Source organism: Nannobrachium achirus (assembly GCF_963921795.1).
Source record: "Nannobrachium achirus genome assembly, chromosome: 4".
NCBI lineage: Eukaryota > Metazoa > Chordata > Actinopteri > Myctophiformes > Myctophidae > Nannobrachium > Nannobrachium achirus.
Window position 1 is genome coordinate 60,798,532 of NC_137813.1, and position 13,240 is coordinate 60,811,771.

General features: G+C 42.4%; 1 protein-coding gene and 1 pseudogene across 2 annotated transcripts in view; one reads left to right on the plus strand and one right to left on the minus strand.

The window, feature by feature from the left end:
• LOC308283910 (histone H1-like) overlaps nt 1-13,240 on the minus strand; it is a gene marked incomplete at both ends in the record, with an annotated part of 154,783 nt that overhangs the window by 11,470 nt on the left and 130,073 nt on the right. The gene's annotated exons all lie outside the window — the stretch shown is intronic.
• On the plus strand, nt 6,406-6,986 carry LOC308283925 (histone H1-like; annotated as a pseudogene). The gene has a single exon. The product of its transcript is annotated as a histone H1-like (transcript).

A 13,240-nucleotide genomic window follows, 5' to 3' on the forward strand; every position in this document is an offset into this window, starting at 1 on the left:
TAATTCTGAAACATGAGTCACAAGCACACGTCCAATCAACTCCTTGAACTCTTGTCTCAGATGTTGTAGGTCTTTCTGGTTTGGCACTATGTCTGTTATTGGAACATCCCGTACAGACCTTTGACTGTGTTCTTCGAGATGGGCGCCACTGACTCTTTCTTCATTAGCCACCATTATCATCCAGTGATTGTCTTTCCTCTGATTGGCCATTGTCATAGTGTGTGGGGTGACACTGCGGTCCAAATTGTCAATTGTGATTTGGATGGGCATACCCACTGAGGTTAGCTAAAAAGAAAGAAGAAGAAATAAAGAAAAGAAAATACATTGTGAGCTGAGACTCCAAGTCCAATCATTTCAGAAAGTAATGACATCAATAGTTTTTTCTGTGATAAAAAAATACGACATTTCTATATTTTACTATACAGAAAGAAGAGTATAGTCTTACAGCTTGATCCTGGCTTGGTTCAATTGAAGATGTGCTGTCATCTTCCTGGTCCTATTAAAAAACATATGTGCACCGATTAAACATTCGATCTCTACTGTATACTGGCAAACATTTTTATAAAATTGTCGATCTACTTTGCCCAAATAGTGTCAATTGACTGTTGTTTCTGAACCAATTGTGTAGACTAGAGCAGTGGGTGACGGGGCACCCTGCGGTGCCGCGACGGGCGTCCAGTTGCGCGAATATGCAGCTGAATATTTGGTATTTAGTATCAAAGGTAGTATCTTTTTAAACTTGAAGTACACAGTTATTTTCAATCAGTTCTAACCAAAATGGCTATTATCTCAACGTTTTCCTCGCAACATAATCACTAAGATATCGTCACTGTCGGGCAGAAACCTCGTATCTCCAAGTTTCAAATGTGTACGTCTTTTGGGAAAGCAAAGCCCTGCTTCATCATCTGACTGTCATCATCAAGACTGTCGCACAAAACTAGTGAAAACAGCCGATCTACAAGCACACAACGCCTCGCATCGCGAGGCGTTGTGTGCTTGTAGATCTGCTGTTTTCACTTGTTTAGTACATTTTATGGATGATAAATACAGAACGAACGGTTTTGGACATACAAGGTTTCCACTCAACAACGACGATATGCTATTAATATAAGGTGCTGGGAGTGAAAATTATAATGTAGGGGTGCCTCGGATTAAAAAAGAAATATTTATGGGGTGCCCTGAGACAAAAAAGTTTGGGAACCCCTGGACTAGAGGATTTATTTTTAATAATACATGTGTCCATATATGACTAACAATAAAGCAGACCTCTGGGGGATCCCATTCTACAAAGCTTATGTTTATTTTATTAATGTCCATTAAAAAATTATAATAACCAAATTGCAATAGAGGGTATGCACATGCATAATGAATGCCACATCAAGTGGCAAAATGAGTGGCTACGTGAGTTTAACATAGATTAAATGCTGTCAAGATAGGTGCTCTCAAGGCTACAAAATATGTTGTTCAGTAGGCATTCACGCACAACTTCTGGGTTTGATGATGTCACGCCCATACCCTCTATACATAACTCAAACATTAGTAACATACCTCTTCATTCGAATCTTCTTCATCGTCTTCACAGTCTGACCACTCTGTGTCAGCTCCATGGCTCGGCACTGGTACACTCCGTGGGTTCCTGCAGTAAACATTTGTACAGTATCTTGAAATAATGGCATAATTGGGGCGCCCGATGGCCTTCTGGTCCAGGCGCATACCACATAGGCAATGCAACATAGGCATTGATGCCTATGACGGCGTCGCCGGTTCAATTCCTGATCCGGACGACCTTTGCCGCATTTCACTCTCTGTATCTCCCCCCATTTCCTGTCAGCCTACTGTCCTATCCAATAAAGGCATAAAAGCTGAAGAACAAATCTTTAAAATAAATGAAAAAAAATAGGTTATTCATCAGTCTTAACTTCTTTATAGCTTATAAAAACAATGTACCTGAAGTTCAACATCAGCAGCCTCTACTAGGGGAAGGCACTTGTATCCTCCGTCCAGGGGGTCACCAGCTCCTGGAGAGGGAAGGTTACTCGCTCCCATGTCCACACAAGCAAGAACCGCTGCTGGGGAAGGGGGGTCATCAGCTCCTTTCTCCAATGCATCAGCTGCTAATCCGGCTGGGGGGTGAGACTCAACATATGACTTGCAAACGGCTTCCTTCCACCTGATGACCTTGCTGTCCCATGACTTTGCCATGTGTTTGAGTTTTTTAAGGGCACTTGTAGGAGACACACACACCCCTAGTTTCACTAATCGCTCAAAACATCGTTCTTTGGCACCTCCATGGCGAATGACCATTGCATTACGGTACATGTGAGCTGTCATCTTCTGGCAACGTGCCCGGAGTAATGTAGCACCAGCCATCGCCATAGTGCATTTTTTGCTATGTGCATATACAACTGCCCGTGGTTTGGGTGGGGTTTTTGGAGGGTCCTTGGGGATATTACTTGCACTTTCCAAGAACTGATTGAATATGGGAGCATTTGTCTTCCATTCTGCAACAACGTCGACCCATTTGAAGTCCTTTAATGCCTTTAGGGTTGTCTGCCTCAGTTTGGATCTGAATTTCACACTTGTCAACTTCTTGCATTCCCTCTTGACGTTCTTCAGTAGCTCATCAACCACCTTGTCTTTTATTTCAGGAACTGTCAAAATGGCACGTGCGAGTGCTGGATCACGGCCTCTGATCATATTGTCGATCACTTTCTCTTTGGGTCCAGTAATTATTCTGCTTCGGTATGAAGAGCCATGTCTCATACTAATCTAGGGGCACAAACATTTTAAGATTTAGTATAAGGTGTGATTCTAAATTATCTGTTAGGTTGTAAGACTCAATAAAAAAGGGGGGTGGGAAATCAAGGCTATTTCATAACAATTCAAAACTCTACAAACCTTTGTTTCATGTCTCTCCATTTGTCCAGAGTGTGTTGATGATGTGTCACTTGGTTGGATGCCAGCCGTCCGTGTCTCCTGCTCCATCTGTGTACGCTCCTATAGTAAACAATAACAAATTAGATAGGTTTAATGTAAATGGCATTAACTGAGTAACAATGTTTAAAATGTGTTGTCTTTAATCAACACTTTAGCTTTAATAGGACTTTTCTCTCACTGCTTTTACACTGGATGTGGGCTTAGTTGTCTTGACCCAAGATGACTGCAATATCTCTATTCATTTTGCAAAGTGTTCTATTTCTTCCTCTGACCCCCGGTCATACAATAACATTTTCTACATGCAGTTAGAGCTGAAGCCTTAGTGTACATCCAAGGAAGAAATGGGTTTGGGAATAGTCTCAAAAGGTGTCAAAGGGTTTTTTACAGACAAAGGTTTTTCATACCATTCCTTCAGTGGATGATGTTACAAGTTTGGTCTGTGTTAGAAGAGGTGGTGGTGGTGGTGATGGTAAGGTGGACGGTTGAGTCTCCCCAGATTCTGGGATGGCAGGAAATAAACCCTGAAATACAAAAGCAGTGTTTGTGTGAGCTTGGTGATAGTCACCTGACCAGAGTCAAGACTAATAATAATTCCAAAGCGCTATATACAAAGGACAATTGTGTTGTTGATGTAAACTACATATCTACTTTTAAAATCTAAAAAAAGAATAATAATAATAATTCACAGCATGCTACGTTGAGATAAGGTTGGAGCCTGCAGAATGGTGAATAGAGGCTGGCTAATGAAGCTTCTAAAACAGGGGTGGGCAATTATTTTTTCCATGGGGCCACGTGAACAACAGAAAATATTGTGGAGGGCTGGGTTAAATGGAAATGGCAGTAGTGAGTTAATGAGAGTTACAGAAGTAATGATTGAATAAAAACCTCTTTTGTTTGTGAAAACAACACTGTGGCTGCACTACAAGACTTCGGTCTCACTGCTATTTCTCCGGATCTGGGCCTGGGTGTCGTCTTTGTCTGTGCCAGTGGTAGTGTAATGGACTGTAGAGTATCCCGACTTTCAGTCCAACTGGAAACTGAAGTCTAGAAGACATAAGAGTGCAATAGAGGAAAGAGTTCATGGCCTTGGTCCTATATTGCCATATCTACATACATATACAGTTGAAAGCTTTAGTGTACATCCCAGGAAGGAACAGGGTTGGCAATAGAGAGAAGACAAGGAGGAAAAAAAACAAAAAACTGTTTGAAGTGAGCGGTGCTTTTGAGCAGTTCATTGCATTAAGCAATATATAAGAATTAATATGTTGTGCATCAATAGCCTAGCCAGCTAGACATTCCCACACATGTTAAAACAAGGAGGGAATGATACTGCAGTTAGTTAACTAGATGCATTAGTATATAGGCTGGCCCCAGGCTAGTGCATCAATTTCTTATGTGAAATAAGTCACAGGTCTGTGTGTGTGTGTGTGTGTGTGTGTGTGTGTGTGTGTGTGTGTGTGTGTGTGTGTGTGTGTGTGTGTGTGTGTGTGTGTGTGTGTGTGTGTGTGTGTGTGTGTGTGTGCAAGATCACAAAGGCTGACCCATATGACCCCAGGCTCCAGCAATCCCGTTGACCTCAATATCACCCCTGACTCAGCTGAGTAAGAAGTTCAGCAGTGTGCACCACTCAAAAAGTGTTAAAGACAGGATAACATTTTTGTTGTGCAGACAAAGTTTTTCCTTGTCACAGGTCTGTGTGTGTGTGTGTGTGTGTGTGTGTGTGTGTGTGTGTGTGTGTGTGTGTGTCTACTTATACATACATATGATATACTTTGTATATCAAATACCAGATCTGCAAACTCAACACATCACACACAGTGTGACCTATTTTTGCACATATTTTGACACAATGTAGGCCTATGTAATCTGGCCATTAGAGAGAGCCCATGTTGAAAGTGGTTAATGTGCCATGTAAATGTCTTCCACACCTATTACAGGTGCAACTGGTATGGTATAACTGGGTGGGGCGTGCATTTCCAACTGGCATTGTTCCTGATTTGCATCATTACAGAGTAGGACACTGCTCCCTGCTGGGACACTAGATATTCATAGTCCTGGTTGAGCCACTTCTGTACAAAGCTCTGAACCATTCATGGCTATCAATCATTCTTTAAGTAAGTGTTTTGTAGTAAATCTAATCAGCATGTCTATCAGTGGCTTCTCAAAGTGAAGGTTGGGGATTGAGGGGGCCTCCAGCATGGGCAAAGTTCAGAATGTATTCAAATAATTGTAATCAAATGACTTTGTTTGTAAAACATATCTTATCTTAACACATATTGTCATGTACAGAAGAGAAATGGGAGAGATAGAGGACATTTGATTAATTGCCCAATCATTTCAGTATTGTATCATAATTTTGAGTTGGTCTTTTACCCTAGCAGTGAATATAACCATGAATAAAGTGTAACACCACTACTGCACATGTGTGTGTGTGTGTGTGTGCGCGCGGCTGGCACCTGATGTGCGTGATATTTATTTATTTATTAATTTTATTCAACTTCTGTTTATATCTGGGTGTTATTGTAATGATGACAAAATGTGTTTCTGTTAAATGCAATTACCACCATCTGTCTGCGACTCTGCGGAATAAAATTAGGCCTTCTGTTGTTCAGTTACAGTTAGGTGACAGTTGTGATAGCTATTTAAACAGTTCTGTCACATGCTCCTATAAGTGCATGGTGGCAGAAATAACATCTTATCTGTAGTAAATATGGCATCACTTTTTATTTGATTCTATACTGATCACAATGGTGAATTACTCATAAAAATGTGATATATAATGACACCTTGAATCATGAAGTAGGCCTACTGCCTGAGAAGTGTGATACAGTTGATTGGATATTTAAATGTTTAGTTTACTGTAGCTTGAGAACAAATAAGTTATCTGTCCAAACTGTTCCAGCAGTTTTCATCATTATAGTCAGATCAAAGTTGGATCAAATCCATCATGCTGCAGAAACTGAAGTGTGTTTACTGGGGTCAGAAAACCTTATATTTATAGCAAAATGGATAGCAAAACAAGATTATGGTTTAATGTATTGTGTCACCAGGTATGTCTTCTAAGAGGATTGTGAGTATTGTTGTAAATTTAATATAGTTTAACATGTTTTAGAAGGAAAAATATGGAGGAAACACTGTTCTCTGACTGTGGAAGGGTGACGTTTTAAGCCTATCACTTAAAAACTAGATCGCAGTTTTCTTCTCAGATATATGTGTGACAAAAAGGCACATGTGTGCTAAGTGTTCAGCTCTTTGTTGCATTAAATAATACACACTGTAGTTTGATATATCTTGTTTTAATCGTGGAGAAAACACACATGGCACATAAAGCCACCTAGACAAGAGGGGCTGTGTGTCTGTTGTCTCTACATGGTTCTCATGTGGTGTTTAAGTCCAGCCCCTTCAGAGCGTTCAGCACCAGTCTGACAGACTTTAGGAAAGGAAGGATAAACTACTGAGGAAAGAACAATGGCAGAAGTCGCACCAGCTCCGGCCAAGGCCGCCAAGAAGAAGGCAGCTTCCCGCCCCAAGAAGACCGGCCCCAGCGTCGCCGAGCTGGTCGTCAAGGCCGTGTCCGCCTCCAAGGAGCGGAGCGGTGTGTCTCTGGCTGCCGTCAAGAAAGCTCTGGCTGCCGGCGGCTACGATGTGGAGAAGAACAAGGCCCGCGTCAAGATCGCCGTCAAGAGCCTGGTCGCTAAAGGCACCCTGGTCCAGCTCAAAGGCACCGGCGCGTCTGGCTCTTTCAAGATGAACAAGAAGGCAGAGGCGGTGAAGGCGAAGAAGCCCGCTGCAAAGAAGGCAGTTAAAGCAAAGAAGCCCGCTGCCGCCAAAAAACCCGCAGCGGCTAAGAAGCCCAAGAAAGCGGCAGCAAAGAAGCCCGCAGCCGCCAAGAAATCACCCAAGAAAGCCAAGAAGCCCGCTGCCAAGAAAGTAGTGGCTAAAAGCCCAAAGAAAAGAGCCCTAAGAAAGTCGCAGCAGCCAAGAAATCTCCAGCAAAGAAGGTTGCCAAACCCAAGGCGGCAAAGAAGGCAGCACCCAAAAAGAAGTAAAAATGTCAGTTCCATGTACATTTACACCCACAAAGGCTCTTTTAAGAGCCAACCACATTATTTTACAAGAGTATCCCCACGTATGCTTAGCCTACACCATAACATAAACATTTCCGTAGCTAGCCGCCTGGGTTATAATCCAACCATTTAGTCCTTTCTTTTTCCTCACATGCCTTAAACTGTAAAAAACACTATTTATTGCCCTGGCGTTGTGGGTCAACTTCAAAATGACATGAATAGTACCATTACACATCTCGTATAGGCATTTGATTATACGATATAGATAAGAGGAGTTGCCTATCAATAAATATAAATAGGGGTGCTGTGACCAAAAGCGAACAAGGGGGAGGTTTGTGTGTGTATGTGCGTGCGTGTGTGCTCTGCTGCTCTGCCTGTCCTCCCTTACGTCCTCAGAAAGCACAAAAAGATTTGAGTTTGAGTTAGGAGACAGGAATATCAGCAACACAGTAAACAGTAACGTGTTATAAAATATCATTCCCACCATGTTTTAGACAGACAGACAGATAGATGGATGGATAGCAGATTGTATGAATAAACAGATCTACCTGACTATTGAAATGGTTTAATTGGGAATTAGAAAATAGGGTATTGGGTATTATTTGTTAAAACTATTTAAATCTCCATTACTTTGTAACACTAAATCATTGTTAGTCTTTTATTTGCGTCACCATTTACTGTGTCGTCTCTGACTGAGGCGCCGTCAATCTCTGGTTGGTCAGGAACCTCCTTCTCTGAGGAGGAGCCACACTACACTTCACCGTTACAGTTGTTTCTGATTTGTGGGGAGCACTATACGTCACTGTTACGACTTTTCTGATTGGAGGGGAGCTCTCAGAGTCCTTCTCTCCAATAGACGGCTCTGAAAACTCAACTCCGCCCACTTGAAAATGTTATAAATACTGCTGTATTCCTCTATTTCAGCACATTTATTTTCTACTAGTCCCATCTGAAGAACTGAGCTATCAAGATGTCAGGGCGAGGTAAGACCGGCGGTCACATTTCTTCGAGCTTATACTCTAGAAATAAACCTTCAGAATGAGCGGGCGAGGTAAGACAGGCGTTATAATGTAGTAATAAATCATGTCTACTACGTTTGCGTCCCGTTTTGTCCACAACTGGGCTCGTTTTAAGTATACGGGCGAGGCAGACCTCCCCACACGGGAGTTTGTGGGAAAAGAGCTTTTGTTTAAGAGCAAGCTTGTCAGTGCAAAGGATATCTACTCTTTTATCGCTTTGCCGAACCGGCGTGAGTTTGAGTTGTGTTTTTTTCAAGAGACGACGCTGCGTCGCTTTCTTGAACAGTACGCTTCTGAGGTCGAGGAGGAGAAATGGAAGTACTGGTCCATAGAAGCTTCTGTTAGCATCAGTGTGGTGAACGTGGTGGTTAAGTTTTGGACCGGACGGGTCTCAGACCACGACGTGGAGCTATACTTGAAGCGCTACTGCAACCTGCTAGAGAAACCGTACAAGCCGGTGGATTCCTTCGGGATATGGTATGGAGTACGAAAGTACAAGGTGGAGATCAAGCTCGACACCAACGGCAAACGGATGTGCTTGCCCAGCTCTATTTTACTGGGTCCGTACAACGGCCGTGTTTTCTACCCGGGCCAGGAGACCAGGTGCTTCGTGTGTAGCAGTACGGAGCACCAGGTCCGGGAGTGCAAGGAGGTCAAGTGCTGGAAGTGTTCGGGCTTAGGACACAAGGCGAAGGACTGCCAGAACAGCGCGATATGCAGCCTGTGTGGAGAGCTCGGGCACTCGTATTTCCAGTGCCCCAAGTCGTACAGCAACAAGGCTAAAGAACAGCGCAAAGAACAAGCAGCGGAGCAGCAGAGACAGGTCGTGGAGCTACTAAGGAGCAGCAGACAGCAGGTGCCGCCCTCTTATTATAACTCTATGGTGCCGCCACCAGACGACGCCAGCACCCCACAGTCGGCTGACAGTGGGCAGCAGAGCCGTCTGCAGCTGGAACCCAGCGCTACAACACCAACTCCGACTGAGGAGCGCAGTGAAGCTGGGATGTCCGCGGGGACGGGGAGGAAGGAGCCTGACCCTGGCAACTTCAGGCCAATCTCAATCCTGAGCTCCCTCTCTAAGCTGGTGCCTGGGAGAGGTCGTCGTACTCAACTGGAACCCGGCGCTACAACACCAACTCCGAGAGGGGAGCGCGGTGAAGCTGGGACGACAGCTGAGACGAAGGTGAGCCAGCAGATGGTGCCAGGCAGAGGGAGAGGCCGTGGGAGAAGTTCTTTCTCAGCCGCCAACATGAGAGCAGCCGCAGCGCGCTCCGGAGGGGCGATCGTTCAGATGGTGAGACAGCAGCAGCAGCAGTCGCCGCCATCCTCTTGTCCAGAGGCAGCTGCCGCAGAGGAGACGGAGGAGGCTGTCAGACTGCTGGAGGATGCTGTGAAAAACATCCTGCCTCCCTGGTCCGACTCTTCTGGCGTCGAGGAGGAGAAGGGAGCTGAGGATGATGAGCAACGTGATGAGGAGAAGGGCGAGGAGTCAGATTATGACTCAGCAAGCGAGGAGCCGAGTGAACCGAGCGACAGCACCCCAGGCAGTAGCCTTGTTTCGGGCGGAGGAGAGGGGCTCCTCCCCGATGCTGCAGACGGGACTCGAGGAGAAGGAGCTGAGCATCATGTGAGTGTTAACGGTCAGAAGCGACAGACGTCGCCTCTGGCCAATGTTGAGAAGAAGCATAAACAGCGATGAAAGCGCGGTTAACACTAACACTGTTCTATAATGTCTACACTCTCTGTAGTTACCTGTAACTTGAGAGGAATCAAGTCGGCAGAGAACAGAAAGACTAAGATGAATATTCTCCATACTACGTTGTATGACATTATATGTACACAAGAATTACGTCTTACAACTCGGGATGATATTGATGATGTAACTAACATATGGGAAAAAGGTACTTCTATTATATCTATAGGGCTTGATAAGGCTGATGGTGTTGGTATATTCTTTAAAAGTAAAGCTGAGATTATAAAGACAAGAGAAATTATTCCAGGGAGAATTTTATTAGTTGACTGTTTTTATTTAAATGTAAAGCTTAGAATTATAAACGTTTACACACCTCCAGATGCTGCAACGAAAGTAAGAATGTTTAAAAGATTATACGAGTTATTAACAGTTGGTTACCATACGATATTATGTGGAGACTTTAACGCTTATACTGATGCTAACGACAGAATATCTGATACTATTCTTGATGCCCGGGTCCGTAATAGAGAAGGTGTTGAGTTGAAAAAGATGAGTGAATTATGTGGTGTGTCAGATGTATTTAGGATGTTGCATCCGACTGACGTGGGATATACTCGATTTGACAGAAATGTCAAAACGAGGATAGACCGGGTGTATATTAATGCAAATATTTTTCCTGTAACTTACAGAACACGTGTTTTGGTTAACTCTGATCATCTCGCTGTAATAGTGTTGTTACGACTTGGCCAGATTGAAAAGAAGGGGTTTTGGAAACTAAACGTTAGCTGCCTGAAAAATAATGATGTACTTGCGGAACTAAAAGGGGAGATTACAATTACCAAAAGTCTAAATGTACTAACTAACTCATATGTGGAGTTATGGGAAGTAATGAAGGAGCGCTTAAGATATTTCTTTAAATATAAATCTAAGATATTAAACCAGGAGCGAAATGAAAAATATAATGTATTAATGGCTGAGTTTGTAAACCTTAAGACGAAAGCGGATAAAAGTGAGGATGATGAAGAGCTCTTAATTGAAATAGAGGCTGAATTAGCTAAATTAAATGATGTCTCTTTTTGCCTCCGCCTACAGGCAGGAATGGGGGACTCCGATGGTCCAAGTAATGCTAATAGCTTAATTAGTCTACACAAAAAGAATTTGCAAAATAAACATTTTGGTTCTATTCTTAATGACGGCGGCCTTTTGATAGAGGATGAAAAAACTAAAAGGGAAACCATCAGAGAACTATGTGAAACAATGTACCAGAAAATATCTATTAATGAGCCAAGACTGCGTGCATTTCTTGATTCTGTCGATTTAAGTGAAGTTGGCCTTATTTCTGCAGGTGGTGAAATTACCAAAAATGAGGTGAGGGAAGCAATCTCACATTTACGTAAAGGCAAGAGTCCAGGTCCAGACGGCCTGCCTAATGAGCTATTTCTCTCATGCACAGAGGAGCTAGTTGACCTGCTAACTTCTGCTCTTAACGATGGAATCAAGACAGGCAAAATGCATCCTTCGTTTTATCATGGTGTCATATCGCTTATATATAAAAAGGGGCCTGCGCATAATTTAGATAACTGGAGACACGTTACACTTATGAATGTGGATTATAAAATATTGGCAAAGATAGTGGTCAATAGATTAAATAATGACCTGGAAAAAATTATAGAAAAAGAACAGACATGTGCTATTAAGGGACGACTCATGTGGGATAATCTGGGTATTTTGAGAGATATCACTGGTGGAGAAGTAAAGGAAGAATTCTTCATTGTGAGTTTAGACCAAAAAAAGGCCTTCGATTTCATTTCTAGAGAGTATCTGTGGGAAGTTTTAAAAGTATATGGTTTTAATCAGGATTTCATTAATTTGATCAAGTTGCTATATGCAGAGTCCACGGTTCAGGTCAATGTAAATGGTGTTTTAACAGAGGCATTTGGAATTAAGAGGGGAGTGAAGCAAGGGTGCCCCCTATCGGCAGCTCTCTATATTTTAGCTATTAACCCTTTATTAAAACGAATTAAAAATGATAAAAGACTCTCAGGGATAAAAACCAGTAGCGGTGAGAGGGTGGTCGTCCTGGCCTACGCTGACGACGTGACCATCATAATTAAAAACCAGTATGAGTTAGATGTTATAAATGAGCACTTGACACTTTATGAAGAGGTTTCGGGTTCTAAGCTGAATCAGGACAAAACAGAAGGTGTCTGGTTTGGGAGAAGGGAGGCACGGCCAACAGTAAATATAAAAGACAGTGAAACAATGAAAGTCCTGGGTATCAAGTTCAGCAGCAGTGACAGTTATGGGAAAAATTGGGATAACAAGGACAAAGAGATAAAAGACGAATTAGATAAATGGGAGAATAAATCATGTCGCTTTAAAACAAAGATTATAATTATAAAATCATGTATTGTATCAAAGTTATTATTTCTTGCAACCATTTTTCCTCCTAAGGACCAGACACTTAAAAAGTTAAATAAATTATTGGTCAACTTCATTTGGGGAACCACCAGGGAGGTGACCAAAAGAGACCTTTTATATAAAAATAAGCGTTTTGGAGGTCTTGGAGCTGTTGACCTGGGATTAAAACTAAAAATTGCCTTTTGTAAAAATGTAGCTTCTGGCTTTAAAAGAAATGCAGTATGGATTGGCGAGGCTTTAAGCTGGACCAAAAAGAAGGGCCGAGCAAGGAGCTCTTTTCCTTATTTTAAAATAATGTATGGTGATTTATTGTCTAATTCTGCACATATGAATATTGATTGGACTGAAATGTCGAGCAAGAAAATCTATGGAGTTATATGTGATGACATGTATGGTGGCGTTTTCCCCTACAGAGATCTGGACGACAACCAGAAGCAGGTGTATCTGAAAAATATTTGGAGTAAAAACTTGTCTGAAAAAAAGAGAGACGTCATGTGGCTCGTGTCTGTAAGACGACTAGCCGTTAGGGCAGTTGTCAAATGGAGTTGTTTTGTAACAACAGTTAAATGCCCTTTTGTTAATTGTGACGAAGATGAAACTATAGAGCACCTACTGGTTGATTGTTCCAGATCGCAGTATGTGTGGGGGAGAATGGCCCGCATTGGTTTCACCATAAAATTGAGTTATAACGCGATAATGTATGGTGTATTTGACGAGAATCTTTCACCCATGGACCAGGACTTCTATTGGTCTGTTGTATGTACCACAGTGAACAAACTGTGGAATACACGATGTGCAATGATTATTAAGCAGGAGGCCATCTCTGGAGAGATGGTCTTCAAGCAGATAATCACTGAGCTGAAGAGACAAAGAACTCTTGACTCTAAACAAAACGTACTGAAACCGTGGCACCTTTTGACCTTGTAATTTGTTTTTTCCCTTCTATTTATTATATTTCTATTTTCTATTATATTTGTGTATCTAAAGACTTGGACTTGAGACTGAAAAAGGGGGGGTTTAAAACGGAAAGTAATGCCCTTACATTGTCTATGTTTATTATAATGTACTTACATGACTTTGAATTGTATGTATGAATGCAAATG